The sequence below is a fragment of the Lutra lutra genome, chromosome 18, assembly GCF_902655055.1.
Source record: "Lutra lutra chromosome 18, mLutLut1.2, whole genome shotgun sequence".
In the NCBI taxonomy this organism is placed as follows: domain Eukaryota; kingdom Metazoa; phylum Chordata; class Mammalia; order Carnivora; family Mustelidae; genus Lutra; species Lutra lutra.
Genome location: NC_062295.1, coordinates 37,592,276 through 37,611,556, shown reverse-complemented (window position 1 = coordinate 37,611,556; position 19,281 = coordinate 37,592,276). Strand labels below are relative to the sequence as shown.

Below are 19,281 nucleotides of genomic sequence, written 5' to 3'. Positions count from 1 at the left end.
TGATGTTACTTCTGGATTTGTGTTGCTTTTTTTTTTTCCCCCAAGATTGCTTTGGCTATTTGGGATCTTTTGTGGTTCCCTACAAATTTTAAAATTACTCTATTTCTCTGAAAAAATGCCTTTGAGATTTTGATAGGATTTACATCAAATGTATAGATTGCATTGGCTAGTAAAGACATTTAAAATGTTAATTTTTCCTGTTCATGAGTATGGAATATCTCCACTTATTTGTGTTTTCTTCAGTTTCTTTCATTGCTGTCTTAAGGTTTTCAGTGTCTTTCATTTCCTTGGTTAAGTTTATTCATAGGTATAATACCCTTTTTTATGCAATTATAAATGGGATTATTTTCTTAATTTTTCTTTCTTTGTTATTAATGTATAGAAACAGCACAGATTTTTGCATATTGATTCTGTATTCTGCAACTTTAATGAATGTGCTTATTCGTTCTAACAGTTTGGCAGATTCATTAGTGTTTTCTATATGTAGTATTATGTCATCTACAAATAGTGGCAATTTTACTTCTTCCTTTCTGATTCAGATGCTATTTATCATTTTTCTTATCTTATTGCTATGGCTAGGACTTCCAATGTCGTGTTGAATAAAAGTGGTAAGAGTGAGCATTCTTGTCTTCTTCCTAATCTTAGAGGAAAAGATTTCTGTTTTTCATTACTGAGTACAGTATTAGCTAAGGGTTTGTCATATATGGCCTTTTATATGTTGAAATACTTTGTTGAGAGTTTTTATCATTAATGGATATTGAATTATTTTGCATCATCTTTTTCTACATTTGTTTGTTTTGGTCTTTGTCCTTTATGTTGGAAGCTGTCCTCCAATGTCTGTGGGTCATAAACTCTTTGCACATAGATGGATGTCAAATGCTTTTTTTTCCCCCAGAGTGATCCATCTTATTTCATTAGCGTTCTCTAGCTGTTAGTTTATATAGTTCTCATGTATTAAATTTTCCATTTTTAACTAGCAAAACTAGAAAGCTATTTAAATTAAGCATAAGAAAAGACTTAAATTCTAGGGATATTAGATATTGCATTGGATTAGCATAGGAGGCTTACTTCTGAAAGCTTTTTGTTTTGATTTTTAAATATTAATGTTATCTGTTTGCAATGTATGTGGTGTGGTAGATTTTGTTGGGGGAATCAGGAGTAGAATTCTTGCCTTGTTTTGAGTGGGAGGGTTTGTTTTCAGGAGTTTTAACAATTCTCCTTCCCCAAAGTTCACTATAATTCAGAGGTTAAACTGGGTTTAGACTGATGAATTACAATATACCTTCTTATTCTGGTAGAATTGCTAGCTACTTGTGGTTGAGAACTCCTTCTAAGTGATACTTCATTACTGTGACCCTTAATTATGATAAGATAATGGATCATTTTCCTCATTCTTAATACTTAGTTGTTGAGAAATTATTTCATAAAAAATAATTTAAATGTTTTAGGGACACCCGAATAGCTCAGTTGGTTAAGCATTTGCCTTTGGCTCAGGTCATAATCTTGGGGTCTTGGGATGGAGCCCTGCATCAGGCTCCCTGCTCAGCAGCAAGTCTGTTTCTCCATCTCACTCTCTCTCTCTCTCTCTATGATCTCTCTTTCACTGTGTCTAAAATAAATATATAAAATCATCAAAAAAATAAAAATAGGGGTGCATGGGTGGCTCAGTCAGTTGAGCATCTGCCTTGGGCTCTGGTCATGATCCCATGGTGCTGGGATCAAGTCCTCTATTGGGCTCCTTGCTCAGCAGGAAGCCTGCTTCTCCCTCTTCCTGCTGCTCCCCCTGCTTGTATGCTTGCTTGCTCTTGCTCTCTCTGACAAATAAATAAGTAAAATCTTTCAAAAGAATAATTTAAACGTTTTAAACCAATGTAAAAAATAGGCAGATATCACAAAGAAAGTTCAGTGTTTTCATAGAAGGAGTAGTGACAGATATTTTCTCAAAATTATTTTACTAATAGATGCTCACTTGTAAAGAGAAAAATGCATTATGGTTTAAATTAATAAAATGCACCAATTTATTTCAGAACTATCAAAGCTAATAAAATAAAAAACTTGGACATTATTTTTCATTAGTATGACTGTGTGAAGTGTGGGTAGTTATTTTATTACATTAAAACAAACTGTGGTAGGCTATAAAGAATCCTTTGTTTATCTGTTTATTTTTAAAGTAAAAATGTATATTATTCTAATTGTATACAGTGTTGAATGTTTCATTTATAAATTTATGACTCCCATTCTTAACTTTAACAACATTTGATTTACCTTATTTTTTGTAGCTACTGTGTAGAAAGGATGCTGGCCTAAAACCGGAGAAAAGAAGACTGTTTTCTAAGTTGAGTTATACTACTCAGTTAGCTATGTAATATTCCCTTATTATATGACAAAATACTTCTATATAGGAATTTCTTTTTAAAAAAAATACATGTGTAATTAGGTAATGCAAATGATATATGTGTGTGTGGGTGTGCGTCATGGTGGAAAATTCAGACATTATCAAACTGTATAAAATGAAAGTCTTCCCCCACCTCCAATGAAAACAAAACAGATTACAAGCAAACAGAAATTTCCAATGACAGAGCTCAAAATTGCTAACGGTTTCTGTACATCCTTGCAGAAACTTTTCATGCCTTGGTCAGTATATGTACATAAATCACAGTACAGATACTATTTAGCAACTTACTTTTTTCCCCTTACATGTTGGAAATGACTTTATGTCAACATATTTCTGGACATATTTCTAGCCAAAGTCTGGTAGCTGTAATTTACAAACTAATAAGAAATTTAATTTTTTTTTAAAGATTTTATTTATTTATTTGACAGAGAGAGATCACAAGTAGGCAGAGAGGCAGGCAGAGAGAGAGGAAGGGAAGCAGGCTTCCTGCTGAGCAGTGAGCCTGATGCGGGACTCGATCCCAGGACTCTGGGATCATGACCTGAGCCGAAGGCAGCGGCTTAACCCACTGAGCCACCCAGGCGCCCCAAGAAATTTAATTTTTAATTCTTTTTTTCCTTATATCTTAATTTCCCTCCTGCATGTTTGAATTATATTAGCAGAATGATTTTTAAAAATCGGCATGGAAAAATGTCTGAAGTTAAAAAAAAAAAACTAACATTGGTTAAGCGACTGCCTTCGGCTCAGGTCATGATCCTGGAGTCCCGGGATTGAGTCCCGCATCAGGCTCCCAGCTCCATGGGGAGTCTGCCTCTCCCTCTGACCTTCTCCTCGCTCATGCTCTCTCTCTCTGTCTCTCTCTCAAATAAATAAATAAAATGTTTAAAAAAAACTAACATTAACAATGCACATATTGGGTGGTGAATTTGAAGTGACTTTTTCCTTTGTGCTTTTACATATATTTCATATTTTTAACAATTGCCATTTTATTATGGAAAATCTATTTTTAAAAAATACCATGATATTATGAAATAATTATCAATCAGCAATTTAATTGAATTATAAACCCATATTCTTTACTGACTATTAAATCACACCTCATTAAAAATATTTTATCATTATTTTTCCTAGTCTCTTTATTTTTTAATTGAAGCATAATTTATATATAATAAATGCAGAGATTTTAACTATACCATTTGATGAGGTTTTTATCCACTGCACTTAAGATGTAAAACATTTCAATAATCTCATAAAAGTCCCTCAAATCCTGTTTAAATCAACCCCTCCTCTCCACTCAGGCCACCACTGATCTGGCATCTATCCTCTGGATTAGTTGTTTCTTTCCAAGCATCATATAAATGGAATCGCACTCCAGGGACTCTTCTGTGTCTGTTTCATTAAACATATCAGTATTTGTGTATCTTTGTCACAATTTTAAAAATGCCTTCCATTCATCTTTTTCATAATGTTTAAGTAACTGGTCCAAAGTCATGCAGCTAGGAAGGGCCAGAAGCAGGGTTTGGTCTCAGGTTTGGGTCAGCCCAAAGCTCTTTTCCCTGACCCCGTATGTGTGGCTTTTACAGGGCTTGTGATAGGAAATAAGGTCAGAAAGGGGGGTAGTCTCTGGTTGGTAGTACCTGGGAGGTTATGCTAAGGAATTGGTGCTCTATTCCTCATGACGTGAGTTCTCCACAACAGCACTGTGATGCCTTGGGATTGAGAAGTACAGCAAACTATAAGTTCGTTATAAAAAAAAGAGAGACAGGTTCCAGTTTTGCTTTAGCTGAGTATTCATTAAGTCACTCCTATGAGTCGGATGTTCTTCTAAGCCGCTTGCTGCCAGAGTCCTGGCTGTGGGGTGGTCTGACTGGACCTTTGATTCCGAGGGTTTGACTTGAGATCTTGGCGTTGTTAGGTGTTTCTCCATTGAGCAGGTCAGTTTCCCTGGAGAAGGTTCTGACTCCTGTGTGGAGGGTGATAGCTTGGCTGCCATTATCCAGGAAACTGAGTTCTTCTCAGTTTCTCTTCAGGAAGGTAGGCAGCCACCACCATCCTGGAGTTATGTCTCTGAGCCCAGGTGTCCCGTGTTACCCTCTGCAGAATGTACATCTCAGGTGTTGTCCTGAGAGCCTGAGGGCAGGCACCAGGTTGTGCTTAGTGGGGAAGTACATCCAGTTGCTCGCTGTGCCTCCCCTGATTTTGTCCTTCACACTCCTCTGGGAGGTAGGTCAACCCCCACTGCTGAAATCCACTGGGGATTTTGCATCCTAAATCATGTCTGCTGTTAGATACCCTTTTGCCAGCTTTGGATTCTGGCATCTTTTTGACTATAACATTTTCTATCTATCCGTCTTATATTCTCTCCTCTGTTCCCCTTACCTTTAAAAGAAATTCCCTTCACTGTCATTTCAGTGAGGTTTCCAAAAATAAGTATATACATGCTTTCATTCTGTCGTCTTTATCTTGGAAGTCCTATTTGTTTGTTTATTAGATCATTCTAAGAATAGATATCCTTTCATTAGTTTTGTCTCTTAATAAGTTTCCATTAATTCTGAGGTAAGTTCAGAAGTACTGAATTTCTGTATTTTCGGAAGATCTATGTAATTTTGATTCCAAGCATCTTCCTGTTACCCTGTCAGCAACTTACCCTTATTCATTCTTAAGGTACATCCCCTTTACCTGGAAAGGGGGATGGTGTCACACTGTGAACTACCTTGGATGTCACCAAGGAATTGGTATTTCATTCCTTTTGTGTGGAAATTGATTAGGTCCACATGGCCCTGTTGCATCTGCCAACCCAATAGCTTCTGTGGTAGGTTTAGGACACAGGAATTTAAGACACTCCTCAGCCCAGAATGTCATGGACTTGGAGATGGCGTGGTAGGAGGAGCTCTTTAGTCCTACTGAGAGGAAATCACTTTGGTGGCTAATGTTTTCAGGAACTAAAGATGGGGGGAGAAAAGAGACCCCCAAACACATTTGTACTGCTGGCACAATTTTATAGTTGGAGGCACCAAGATGCAGAATGGGGTCTCCTTGAGAGGTGCTTTTGTTGCATTCCTTTTCCTACTTTTTTTCCTGTCTCCCAAATTGGTATCAACTTCCTTCTGACTTTTCAACCTAGTCACTAAATGGTGTGGGTCAGCTCATACGGTATGACTTCTGGTTTTGTTGTGTGTGGGTTGAAAACTCCCTACTACCACTAAGGGGTACAAGAAGATCCGCAGGAGAGGTTTTCCAGTAGTTCCTTCCTCTTTGCTTATGGCACCTAGTTTCCAAATGGTTCAGTGTTTCCTTCCACAGGTCGGGCTTGTTGGGGACCCTGTATCTAGGGCATCCTCTTACTTATCGAGATGTTGCAGCATGGCTGAAAAGACCATGCTTCATTTTAGGCAATTCCTTCAAAGACTTGGTGGTGTATGTCTGGTTTAAAATTTTATTTGTATGTTTCTATGGGATTTAATGGGAAAGTGAAAGAGGAGCTGTGGGGTTTTGCACTTGCCACCCGTGTGCCCAGGAGGGGGCTTCTTGCAAGAGCTTTAAGCTGGAGAGGCTGAGTTTCTGCTGCCCCATTAGAGGATCCATGTGAAAGGTCTTTATGGTCTGGAGATTGTGGGCTGGAGCTCAGCAGAGACTGATTTCTTGCCTGGCCCCCCTGCATACTCATCTAGAGCAGGATGATGCTAGATTTAGATGAAGATGCACCTCTCATTGGTCTTTGAACCCCCGGCAACTGGCATAATTCATGGAATGTATGGGTGCTCAGTAACAATTATAGACTGATTAAATGAGGCAGTTATCACCATGGTGATTGTCTACACTGAGGCGAGTCATGGGCATGAGTAAGGTTACAAAAATTATTGGGTACATTACCCTGGCCAGCTCATCAGCTCGGTGCATTGCAGTATCCAAACTGATGAGTGAAGAGTGTCCATTCTAGGATGGAAAACTGCTGCTGGAGCTTGGTTCAGCATCAGGGTAGCCAGCGCTGGTTGGAGAGCACAAGCCTTATCTGATGGGGGCAGTTGCTGCTCAGCCACAGCCGGTAGACATGATGACAGAGCTCTCAATTTATCAGATTTAAGCAAAACTCTAAATCATAACATGAAATATCTTGATTTTGTTTTTAACTTAAATTTGTAATACTTTGAGGAAACAGTGAAATAGAGATTTGGGTCATGTTTGGTGTGTGGGCCTTCACATTGTGGTTTCTAGCTAATCAAACGGGAGGGGGTCTAGGCTGCTGGGAACCTTCATAGAAGGGCCAGGTAACAGGCTTGAAAAAGAGCAATTAAAGAGCTAGAGAGGAACAGTGAACTTGAATCTAAAGAAGGGAAGACTTGCAAGAAATCTGGGGGAGGTTGATGGAGATCTTCTGCGATGTGTATGTATGGTGTGGAGACATCACGTAATTAGAGAACACAGTGAGTCCATCTTGAATACAGAGGATTCATGTTAGCGTTGTGTGGCTGGCTTTGGTCTGGCCCAAGTACCCAGGTCCAGACTGTGACTTAGGCATCAATGGAATCAAACTTGTTTTTGAAGTTATTTCCTTAAAGCTTTGCAAAAAAGAGTCCAAGTTCATATAAATTAATTTGACATTTTGAAAACCATTACTCATGTATCTGTAATATAATACTTTAAAAGAGTATTTAAAATATTTCAAGGAATTTACATGAAACTGTCAAGGAAACCACTCTCTTTATATCTTCACCGTGAAAGGATGGGCCTTCATCTTGTCTGTCTGGAGAGAATTATGATGGTAGATCCTATTCCAGAAGGTTTTATTTTATTGGAGGGAAGCCCAGTTAAAGTCTCAGTATTAATTTTCTGTCATGTTATCTACCAAAGAACAGATTTCAAAAGTCTCTCAAACATTTGTCATAATTATTTCTATTTGCTAAACTTGATCAATGTTTTTCAAGTGACATATGCATCTCAAATCAAAACTGAACAAAGTATATCCTTGAGTATAACAAAGTACATCCTCTCTAATGTATTGGACTAATAGAAGATGTTTTCATTTGTTGAAATGAAAAGTTTAATTAGTTGTAAATCAGTGCTTTGTGCGAGTTAGAAATTATCTAGTCGGTCAAACAAAACCCATTGACTCCATTCCTTCCATGCACTTCCATGTGCTCAGAGTTACACAGATTGATCTATTGTTACCCTAGTGCCGCAGTGGCTGTTAGTGGATGTCATCTATGCCACACACTGATCACTCTGTGCTCCATGCCTCCACGTCTTTACTCACGCGTGTGCCCCAGCCTGCGAGCATCCCATCCACTCTGTCTCTTTCCCAAGATCTCATGTTTCAGGGACAGTTGAAAATGTCAGTCATGTTAGAGCTGTCCTTAACTCTTGCTTATTGTTATTCCCATATGCCTCTGTATGTGCCATGGATACAGCACTTATCAAGAGTGTGCGTGTGTGTGTGTGTGTATGGAGAGAGCGAGCGGGTGATTGGCAGGGAGAGGGAAAGAGAATCTCAAGCAGACTCTGCTGAGCATGGTGCCTGATGCCAGGCTCAGTCTCAGGACACAGGACCCTGAGGTCACAACCTGAGCCAAAACCTAGTCAGGCACTTAACCAACTGCACCACCAAGGTGCTCCTCAAATGATATTTTGGGATTTACTTTTTTCTTTAGCAAGACTGCACACTTCATATGATATATGTGTATGATTAATTTCTGTGTCTGGTCATGTATCTTACATAGGGGAGCTTTTCAACAAATGATTGTTGACATAGATTGAATCTGTTCCATAGTACAGATAACACTCTAGTGTATGACTCAGGAAAATAAACTATTAACCCACTGTGTTATTGGGCATTTAGCTTAAAATTCTGATGAACTAAATGTCCTTATATATTGTTACTATATCATTCAAACAAAGGAACAAAAACTAAGAATCTTCAAGGGAAGAAGGGCTAGTAGATATATACTTAAGCCTTCATAAACTAAATGTCCAACATGTTCTTATACTTTTTTTTAAAATTTCTTTTCAACGTAACAGTATTCATTGTTTTTGCACCACACCCAGTGCTCCATGCAATACGTGCTCTCCCTAAAACCCACCACCTGGTTCCCCCAACCTCCCACCCTCAGCCCCTTCAAAACCCTCAGGTTGTTTTTCAGAGTCCGTAGTCTCTCATGGTTCACCTCCCCCTCCAATTTCCCTCAACTCCCTTCTCCTCTCCATCTCCCCTTGTCCTCCATGTTATTTCTTATGCTCCACAAGTAAGTGAAACCATATGATAATTGACTCTCTCTGCTTGACTTATTTCACTCAGCATAATCTCTTCCAGTCCCGTCCATGTTGCTACAAAAGTTGGGTATTCAACCTTTCTGATGGAGGCATAATACTCCATAGTGTATATGGACCACATCTTCCTTATCCATTCGTCCGTGGAAGGGCATCTTGGTTCTTTCCACAGTTTGGCGACTGTGGCCATTGCTGCTATAAACATTGGGGTACAGATGGCCCTTCATTTCACTACATCTGTATCTTTGGGGTAAATACCCAGGAGTGCAGTGGCAGGGTCATAGGGAAGCTCTATTTTTACTTTCTTGAGGAATCGCCACACTGTTCTTCAAAGTGGCTGCACCAACTTGCATATCACATTCTTTTAAAAATTTAATTGTTGGATAAGTACTCAGTGATAATGCCAAACTCTAAAAATTTCATTCACAATGAGAGTTTTTTAAATAATCTGTGATAAATTTCTATTATGTCAAAACCTGATATTACATAATTTAGATGTTCCATGAGTAAAAGCATTGTCCATAAATCTGATTATGAAAGTCTCACATAAAACAGCTTAGAACATTATTTTTACTCCCAACAAGAATGTTGGAAGGATGATCCAGTGTTACCAAAAATATCCTGTTCAACCTCTGCTTTGTAGAGATCGTGAGCATGCCCCTGCTTTGTACAGGCCTATGTTATCTAGCAAGGGCTGAGATGGGAAAGCATGTTGGTCTGCCCAGTTCATGTTATCATGCCTGACATATGTGGTAGTTTAGCATTTCACAACTTGTCCATGCTGTATTGCTTGATTAAAGTAGCATTGATATTGTAGTCAATAAAAATATTAAAAGAAAAATATTTAAAATATGAAAACAGAAGGTATTTTAATCCCTAAAAAAACCTTGCAGTAGTTATTGGTGATGTGATATTATTTCTCTTTAAACCTCTCTTGAAAGTTATGTGGTAGGCTTAGTTTTTTTTATTATTATTGCTGAAGCATAATGGACATACAGTGTTACATTAGTTTTGGGTGTGCAGGAGTTTGATCTGACAATTCTATATATTACTTAGTACTCACGACGGTTAAGTGTAGTCACAACCTGTCACCATACAACGTTATTGCAATATTATTGTCTATATTCTGTATGCTGTACTTTTTGTCCCTGTGACTTACTTAGTTTATAACTGGAAGTTTGTGCCTCTTAAATTCCCTTCACCTAGCTCACTCATCAGCTTCTCTCCCGGCAATCACTGGTTTGTTCTCTGTGTTTAAAAGGCTGTTTTATTCTGTGTTTACTAGAAGTGCCTTCAGAGAAGGCAAAGAGCTCCAAAAGGGGCCTTTTTAAAGAGCAAATAGAGAAATGAGAAAAAAAACATCAAAGACAAAGGAAGACTTCTAAGAAGGAAAGTGAAAAAGGATTTACCCTTGCATCAGAAGCTTCCCCGAAAAGGGGACCAGAAGTACGGGGATGGGCAGCCCTTACCAAGAGCATCCTCCGTCCTCTCAGAGCTTGTCTCATTCCAGGTCCCAGGAGCCTCCTTGGGGGAGAAGAGCTTTTGTGGGAGTTTGAGTTTGTTGCTGCTGCTCTCCCCTCTGTGTCTGGGGCAAGCTTGAGAGTGATTCTTATTTGCCTTTCCAAGTTTCCTGCCAACATGTGTTGAGCTATGTCACCAAGCTAACTGGGGTTATTCCTCATTTTTATTTTTAAAAATTGATAAAATAATGTTTCTACCACGAGCAAGAAAAATTGAAATAGCACCATAGAGGAGTTATCATTGAGATGGCGTTTGTGATAGGATTTGGCCTTTTGAAGAAGTAGGTCCCATTCTCCTTGGCCTCCCTGTTCTACTCTGTGTGTTTAGTTTTTATGAACACATTCCTTATCTGTTGTGATTGTGAGAGTAAAGCCACAGGGTCACACTCCTACCCTGTTGGACAGCTGTTCTCAAAAAAGAGATGGACCTTTCAAGTGTGAAAGCAGCCCAGGCAGGGTGGACTAGGCAGGTTGGGTGGGAGATGACCCCTTTCTCATGGCCTGCACTTGACTAGATGGACCCTTCCAGCGGCCACTTCTGATAGCAGGGAATCGAGAGGACACATAACCACACAAAGGCAAGTCTTAAGATCTCTAAGACCATTTGCTTATTCTGAGAAAACTTTGGAATGGGGGGCGCCTGGGTGGCTCAGTGGGTTAAAGCCTCTGCCTTCGGCTCAGGTCGTGATTCCAGGGTCCTGGGATCGAGCCCCGCATCGGGCTCTCTGCTCAGCGGGGAGCCTGCTTCCTCCTCTCTCTCTGCCTGCCTTTCTGCCTACTTGTGATCTCTGTCTGTCAAATAAATAAATAAAACGTTTAAAAAAAAAAAACTTTGGAATGGCATTCAGTATGTTTCTGAGACTGTGGCATGCAGGCTTACAGACATGGGCAGCAGTTAGAAGAATGTCATTTTTTTAAAAAATTTTATTTATTTATTTGACAGACAGAAATCACAAGTAGGCAGAGAGGCAGGCAGAGAGAGAGGAGGAAGCAGACTCCCCGCTGAGCAGAGAGCCCGATGTGGGGCTCCATCCCAGGACCCTGGGATCACGACCCGAGCTGAAAGGCAGAGGCTTTAACCCACTGAGCCACCCAGGTGCCCCAAGAATGTCATTTTTATAATGCATTTTAAAACCTGTTGATGTTCACATGGTTTGAATTTCAATTTTGGTTTATTCTGTTCAAAAAGATCTTTTTTTTTTTTTCAGAGCATTTAATGAATGTTAGTTTCTAAATTACTTCAAAATATTCATTTATTGGTTACCTGATAGTATAAATACCAACAACAACCTGAATTATACAAACTATTGGTTTTTATCATTAAGAAGGCCTTTATTTTATTTTTGAGAAATGACCACTTATTTCTGCATAGGTGGTTATCGCTAGCCGTCTCTGCTCTTTTCAACATGTTTAATTCCTTCCTCAGCCGTAACAATTGTATAGTTTTTGTATTTGAATTATTTTGCTCATAAATTATGTTACCCTTGGCTAAAGGCTTTTCTCTTTTAGTAAATGCTTTTGACTATCTGGCCTTTATAGCATCAATTTCATTTTTAAATGCCTACGGAGACATGCTTGACTGCTTATAAATTTTCTAGTATAGTTCTGTAAGAATTCTTCACTTTCCAAGGACCATATGTATCTGTCTTGGTTTCCAACAGTTTATAACTGCCAGAATAATTCAAAAGACATTTTTTTTTTCCTTTGCAACTTAATTTAGAGCAGAGCGCATTTTGTCAGCCAAGGCGGTGTAGGAAGTGACATGGATCAAGCAGCATTAGACCTCCAGCAGCCTTAAAGGCAGAGCAGGGTGCCCACGGAGCGCTGCCTGAGGAGTCTCAGTTTTTAAAATTTCAGTTTATTTCATACTTAGGCTACATATCCACTGAGGGGGGGCGAGGGGATTTCTGCCCAGTGCAGTCCTAGGCAGACAATGCTGAGGAGCCATACCTTACGGAGCGGGCAGGAAGTGCAGTCCCACAACGGACCTGGAATATTCTGTGGGCGGCAGGATTGAAACCACACATTACAGACATCTTCCAAACAAGGCTAACTTCAGGGGGGAATTTTAACTGATCGGTAATAGCTTTTTGCTAGAGACATTTCCAAATTATGCAGAATGAAAACAATCCCTGGTGTCAGAGCTATTAGGGATGGGGAAAAAATTAAACAGGAAAGCAGAGAATTGATGAAGGGGTTTGGAAAATTGTAGCGGTGTGCCACACAAACAGTTTGGCAGAGTGCCAGGTGGCCTAGCATTAGCAATCAATTTTAGACCAACATGACTGAAAATTTGGGGGAAAAGAAAAGATGAATGTGGAGTTGATTCTAGCAAGGTAGGGCTGCAGCTGTTTGCTGCTAGAACTCTCAGTTCTCTATACTCTTCATCCTTCAAGGCTTAATTCAAATCCTAGTTCTTAGTGTGTATTTTTCTCCACTCATGTATGAACTTCTCAAGGAAGGACGAGGGGCCATTTCTGTGTCCTGTGTACCTAGCACATTGCTCACAGCAACTTTGTGATCAGTCAGTGACTGAACCAAACCAGCTGGCAGCCCTCTCCCACGGTTCCCAGGGGCCTGCAGCCCCTTTGGAGGCTCACCATTTCATGATCTGGCTTGGGGTACGCTGCTGATGGCGGTTGGTGAAGCAAGATGGCACTTCTGAGAACTCCCGTCCCTGCTCTGCTCGTCTTGATGAGGCCAGTATTAGTATACTAATACTAGATTAGTATAGTCTAGTTATTTAAAGAATTTAACAACTCTTCATAAAGTCTTCACATAATTAGACACACTTTTTGGTCTTTGCAGTGTAGAGCAGTGGTTCTCCAATGTGAGAGTGCATCAAAGCTGCCTAGAGCGATTGTCGATACCCAGACCTTGGTTCGGTAGGTCCGGCATGGGGACCGAGAGTCTGTATATCTAACAAGTCCCCAGGACATGTGAGACTGTTGCCCTGGGGACCACACTTTGACCAGCACTGATGTCCAGAAAAGACAATGGAAACAGGTTAGAAATATATTCATTTAAAGCTCCATGATGCTACCTAAGAAACATTTAAGTTTATGTAAGGTACTCAACCCACCTAGTCCTCTGTGTCCTTCTTGTGGAAAATGAAGGTCATAATCGATTTAGCTCACGTGGTGTCAGATGAGATTGTATGATAGAGCCATTAAAAAAGTAAGGCTCTGTAAAAATATTGTCTTACAATCTCTTCAACATTATGAACCATGAATGCTTACTTCATATTAGATGTACACAGGGTACTGGGCAAGGGAGTGGTGGGCAGGACCTGGAAAGAAAAGAATAGCCTAAGTGTGGCAGATGCCCAGTGCCAGAGGTGTGAAAGGGACATTTCCAATTCAGGGAAGGACAGGCTGCAGTGGGCTGCTTGGGTGGCCTTGACCCACAGTGTATTGCATAAAGACCATCATTTCACAAGAAGAAATGGTCATTCTTTGAGGAAGAACTGTCTTACTGCCGAGGTAGTACCCGGAAATGTAGAAATCTGTAATGTTAGTGCATTTGAGCAAAGTTTATCCTTCCACTGGCCTCAATATCAGGTTACCTACCTGTTAGAGTTTGGTAAAATGAAAAGTACAAATTATTCATTTGCCAGTATTTAAAACGCATCATCTCAGTAAGATAAAATTATAAATACCAGCAAGAAACAAAAAAGTCATTTTCTTAGCCTGTTTAGGCTGCTATGAACTACCATAGATCAGGTAGTTTATAAACAACAGAAACATATTTCTGACGGTTCTGGAGGCTGGGAGGTCCAAGATCAAGGCACTGGCAGATTTGGTGTCTAATGAGGGTCCCCTTTCTAGGTTCATGGATGGTCATCTTTTTACTGTGACCTCATATGTGAAAGGGTCAAAGGAGTTCTCTGATGTCGTTTTTATAAATAAGGGCATTAACCTCCCCCCCTCATGACTAACCACCCTCTCCAGTTCCTGTCTCCTAACACTGTCACATTGGGGGTCAGTTTTCAACATATGGATTTGGGGGATGGGCACTTTTAATTGAACCAAATGAGATTGGTGAGGAAAATCTCTGAGAATCTCAACTTAAAAATGTAGAGTATATACAGTTAATACACAGTTAACCAGCACCAGCATTTTTCTTTTAAGGCATGCGACCTTGTCCTTTCTTGAGTTTTATATATTTTTATTATGGTTTAATCCTAAGGTTTTAGAGTTATACTTAATAGTAGGTTTAGAAATTAATATTGAAAGTAAAGTATTAACATTTTATTCTACTTTAAGTGATTTAATAGCCCAATATTTGAGATTAGATAAAAATTATAATTTACCAGTAATAATTTTTATTGATTTAAATAGAAAATGTGGAATAATTTTATAGATCAGGGCGATTTATCTGGTAAATAAATTATTTTTGACAATAAAATTGGATTTTAAATGTATCTTGGGCAAAGACTATATCTGGGTAATAGATTGAGCTGTCGATTGCAAAGTATAATTGTATATATCAACTACCATTATGAGTAATATAATCCATTTATATAAAAGCTTTACTGTAATTTTAGTAGTTTTTGTTATGTATTTTTCAACCAGTGAATACTAAAAGGCCAGTTACTACCATATGAGTTCAGTTTAGATTTTTGACATTAAAAAAGGGATCCTCATTCTTGAAAAGATTGAGAATCCCTGACCAAGTTCGTAATATTAAGTATAATAGTATTACCTAGACCCTTCATCTTGACTGGCTCTTTGTATCATCTTGTAACACACATGTCTTACGTATTTCTTACCTGATTGGCTAGAATAATAGTAGCTTCTGTAAAGGAAGCAAGGATAGGAAACTAAAAATATTAACTGGTTTGAAGATGGGAGCATATTTCATCACTCTCAAGTCACAGATACACCTTAGCCTTGGAAGATGGCTTTTTACTTCCTTACTTTGTTCTCTGCCTGGCCACCTCCTTCTCAGAACCTTCCCTTATCAGGTCGACTCACATGTCCTTGTTGAAGAATGTATTAGAAAAGTACAGCCAAAGTCTTCCACCATTGTTTTTTGTTTTATCCTTTTAAAGGTAACTTGTTTCTGAAGTACCACTGTAAGTCCAAAAATTTGCCCTCAAATTCTTAAAACATTTTTAGTATGGGACAGTTATAAACCCTGCACTATGTACTGTCAGTTTCCCACAATTAAATAAGTGTGAATTAACATTGAAATGGATCAGTTGAATGGAGATCCAGGTAATATAATGTGTGATCATGCTGGCAAAAATCAGTTCAGAAAAGGTGGTTTATTTAATAAATATCATTGATATAACTGACCATACTTCTGGAGCAAAATAATTTTAGGCACTCTTCTTACCCTGTGTACAAAAATCAATTTCAGATAAGTTATTCTAAATATTCTAAATATGCAAGTCATGGAAACAGAATTCAAGTTCAGGTTTGACTCACTCCAAAGCCACATGCTACATTTTAACTGTTAGATATCATTGTGTTACATTTCCTAAAGGACAGACATTTTGTTGCTCAACATTTGACTGTTTCCATTTTGTTGTCATTATAAATAATGCTGTGATGAATATATAAATTGATAATTGGAGCCATGATTATTAATTTGCTTAGAGCAAATTCTTAGAAGTAAAATAGCTGGGTCAAAGGATACTCACATTTTGAAGACTTTGGAAGTGAATTTCAAAATCGCTTTTCAGAAAGGCTGCGTGGGTTGAATAATTTATTTTTTTGGTGAATTCAATAACTTACTATTTTTCTGTTCAAGATGGATCCTCATTTGTTAGAAGTATTGTACCCCTATTTTCTTTTTATATTGGCCAGTTTCGAATGATTTGGACTTTTGTAAAATATGGAGTTGATATTTTATATCCTTTTTATCATCTGTTACTAATTAACATATTAATAAGCTCATGAAGAAAATATCACTTCTCTGAGCCCACATGTCTCCTCCTCTAGCATTATCCAAAGGACTCTGTTAAGATCCAGTCATAGCAGTAAGTTTCTGTTTTCCATAGAATCCTTGTAGCCAAGGTGCTGGGGCTAGAAGCCCTCTGCCCTCACAGCCTCTGAATTCTGTCTTTCAGCAAAGCTTGTGACCACATGATTTCTGTTGCTCTCCATTATCTAGTCAGTAGAAGTGCATTATATTTCCAAGTTGTATAAAAACATGGACCATCTTAAGACTCTGGTGTTTTGTTATCTTTCATGCGTATAGTTCTTTTTGATAGAATCAAGAATTTACTGGATAAAATGTGATTTCTGTGAATTCTTGTCTTCCTGTGAGGAAGCATTCTCTTTGTGGAAGCCACCACCGTGTTGATACAGTGTTCTTTATTTTTCTTCCACATACTTTTTGAACCTTCATCCGCAACCAACAAGAGACAGAGTTGAAGCAATGACATTTCATGACATATTTGATGTGCATAGAATTCCTTGTGAGTTGAATTTTACTTAAAATTTTTAAATAATATATGGTGCTAAGTGTTATCCCTTGTGGCGAAGGAAAATAAAGTTCTTTTCAAAGCAGGGAGTTTTATGTCCTACAGTATTCTTTGTGAAATAGGGGGGAGGTGCATCGTCAATCATAGTGCACTCCAGAATGAATTTAGGGCAGCTGCATCCTGTGATCTCTTACCTGGTCTCTGCGCAGTGGTGGGGAGGGTTGGTTTTTACTTTTCATCACAGACTTACCCTACTATACTACAAGGTGAAAAGTACAGGCATTGTCGAAGTTGGCCGTGAATAATAACACTGTCGATCTCTCTGTAAACCGTTTTATTAATGCACGCTAAGGCATTGTTTTTTATTATTGTCCTTCTCTTCACTGCAGACCAATTAATATGCAAACGGAGACTGGAATCATTACTTATTTTTCTTTGCATAGGCCAGTTAAATTTAGCCAGGATGGAAAAAATTCTACTTCAGTACATGTAACACTAAAAACAATGCAGCTTTATTTGCAGTCTCCTGAAATCTGCATCTAAAAATATATATTTAGATATATAAAAAATATGTTAAACAGCACAGTTATCAGGATGATGATATTTGTGAAGTAAGAGTGAATATTTAGCTTTACATATAAATATATGCATGCATATATATCTCAATATATTTAAGTATATATGTATCTCAGCATATATGTCTATATATTGAGATAACAGAGATTATAAATGATTTATTAGAAAGGCTGCAAGTTTTTGGTATCTTGCAATGTTTAAATAAACCCACAATATGTCAGTGCCTGGGATTTTTTTAAACCTTTATATTTTACTCCTTTGCATTTTCTTTCTTTTTCTAATGTACTCTTTAGATGAATTCGTATATTCAAAATCAGTGTTCTACGGCAAAAAGAAAATTGTGGGTATTGCACATGTTACTAGGGATTAAGTTAGAGTAGTCCGGAGGAAGACTTGGTTAGAGCACCTGTCTCACGTCCCTCCACCCACAGAACCTTTCCTTAGTTACTGCTGGATACTTACTATTATGCCTTCCTTGATTTTACTGGAATAGTGTTAATTAGAATACCTCTTTGCCTACCTATGACATAATAGTTTGGTTTTCATCCTTATGTTTGATGGACATCTACTAAAGGTGAACTTCTAGAACATGTAGGATAAGTCGGAGATTCTCTTGTACTGATTATATCCACTTGACAGATCTGTTCAGGAACTTTCTATAGTCATTAAAATGTAAAGTAAAATTTGAAAGGCTTTATGTGATATTATTAATGTTACTGTGGCAGGTGATGGCTTAAGAAAGAAAAGATTGCTTGTAAGAACTCTTGTCATATTTCCTTCTATTTTCATGGTTTTTTTTTTAAGATTTTATTTATTTATTTATTTGTTTGTTTGTTTGTTTGTTTGTTTGACAGAGAGAGGGAGAGAGATAGCGAGAGCAGAAACACAAGCAGGGGGAATGGGAGAGGGAGAAGCAGGCTTCTGGCAGAGCAGGGAGCCTGATGCAGGGCTTGATTCCAGGACTCTGGGATCATGACCTGAGTTGAAGGCAGATGCTTATTGACTGAGCCACTCTGACACCCCTCTATTTTCATGTTTTGGTATTTCTAAGAAATGTTGTACTCTATAAAAGATAGGTTTTTTTTTTTTAAAGATTTTATTTATTTATTTGACAGAGAGAAATCACAAGTAGGCAGAGAGGCAGGCAGAGAGAGAGGAGGAAGCAGGCTCCCTGCTGAGCAGAAAGCCCGATGTGGGGCTCGAACCCAGGACCTGGGATCATGACCTGAGCCGAAGGCAGCGGCTTAACCCACTGAGCCACCCAGGTGCCCCAAAAGATAGGTTATTATAATTTAATAGTTTTTATAATTTTTTGAGCAATATTGCTCAAAAGTCTAGCTGAAATGAACATAGGCTTATTTTAAACCTTCATTTACCAGCAATGATTATTAAAAGTAGTAAAGGTTAAAGTAAATTATACAAGTGTTGGATAAACTCAACCAGCTTTTAACAATTTTAATTTAGCATAGTAGGAAAAATGACAACCTATTTAGTAGCCTTGCCTACGTTTAAATCATACAAATTAAATTTTTTGTTTGTTTGTTTAAAGAAGCTCTTTCCTTTTTGTTCTTTTGTATTTTATTTATTATAGCGGTTGCTGGCTAAGAGTAGATGTTTTTAAGAGTTACAACCGGGTGGGGGGGAGAAAAAGCACATCTGTGTTGATGATGCAATATTTATTAATATAGGTCATATTACTTTACTATATCAGCACCTGATGGGTATGTGAATTATTTAAAACGAGCATCTGTGTACTATTTTATGATATCTGAAATAAAATGAATTTTTAATATTCATATGTAATACAATCTGCCAAGATTATCCTGGTAAAAGTTTTCAAACCCAAATGGGAAGTCAGCTGCAGTGTTTCTCCATCACTTTATAGGTCAAGCAAGCCTAAAGTTGGACACAACCTTCACTGAAGTTTTCTTGCTTCAAAATGGGGTAATTATGTATATATTTATACACCATTATGCTAATAATTTTCAAGTCAGTTAAACTTCCAGCTTGCTTGCATGCCTTCTCTGTCCTTTTTTCTGGAATTAATGCTATCCAAAAATAAAACCAGAAGCATCGATTTAGCTGACCTCACT

At 38.2% G+C, this 19,281-nt stretch overlaps 1 protein-coding gene across 2 annotated transcripts in view; it reads left to right on the top strand.

Moving 5' to 3' along the window:
• SDK1 (sidekick cell adhesion molecule 1) overlaps positions 1-19,281 on the top strand; it is an 888,974-nt gene that overhangs the window by 288,211 nt on the left and 581,482 nt on the right. The gene's annotated exons all lie outside the window — the stretch shown is intronic.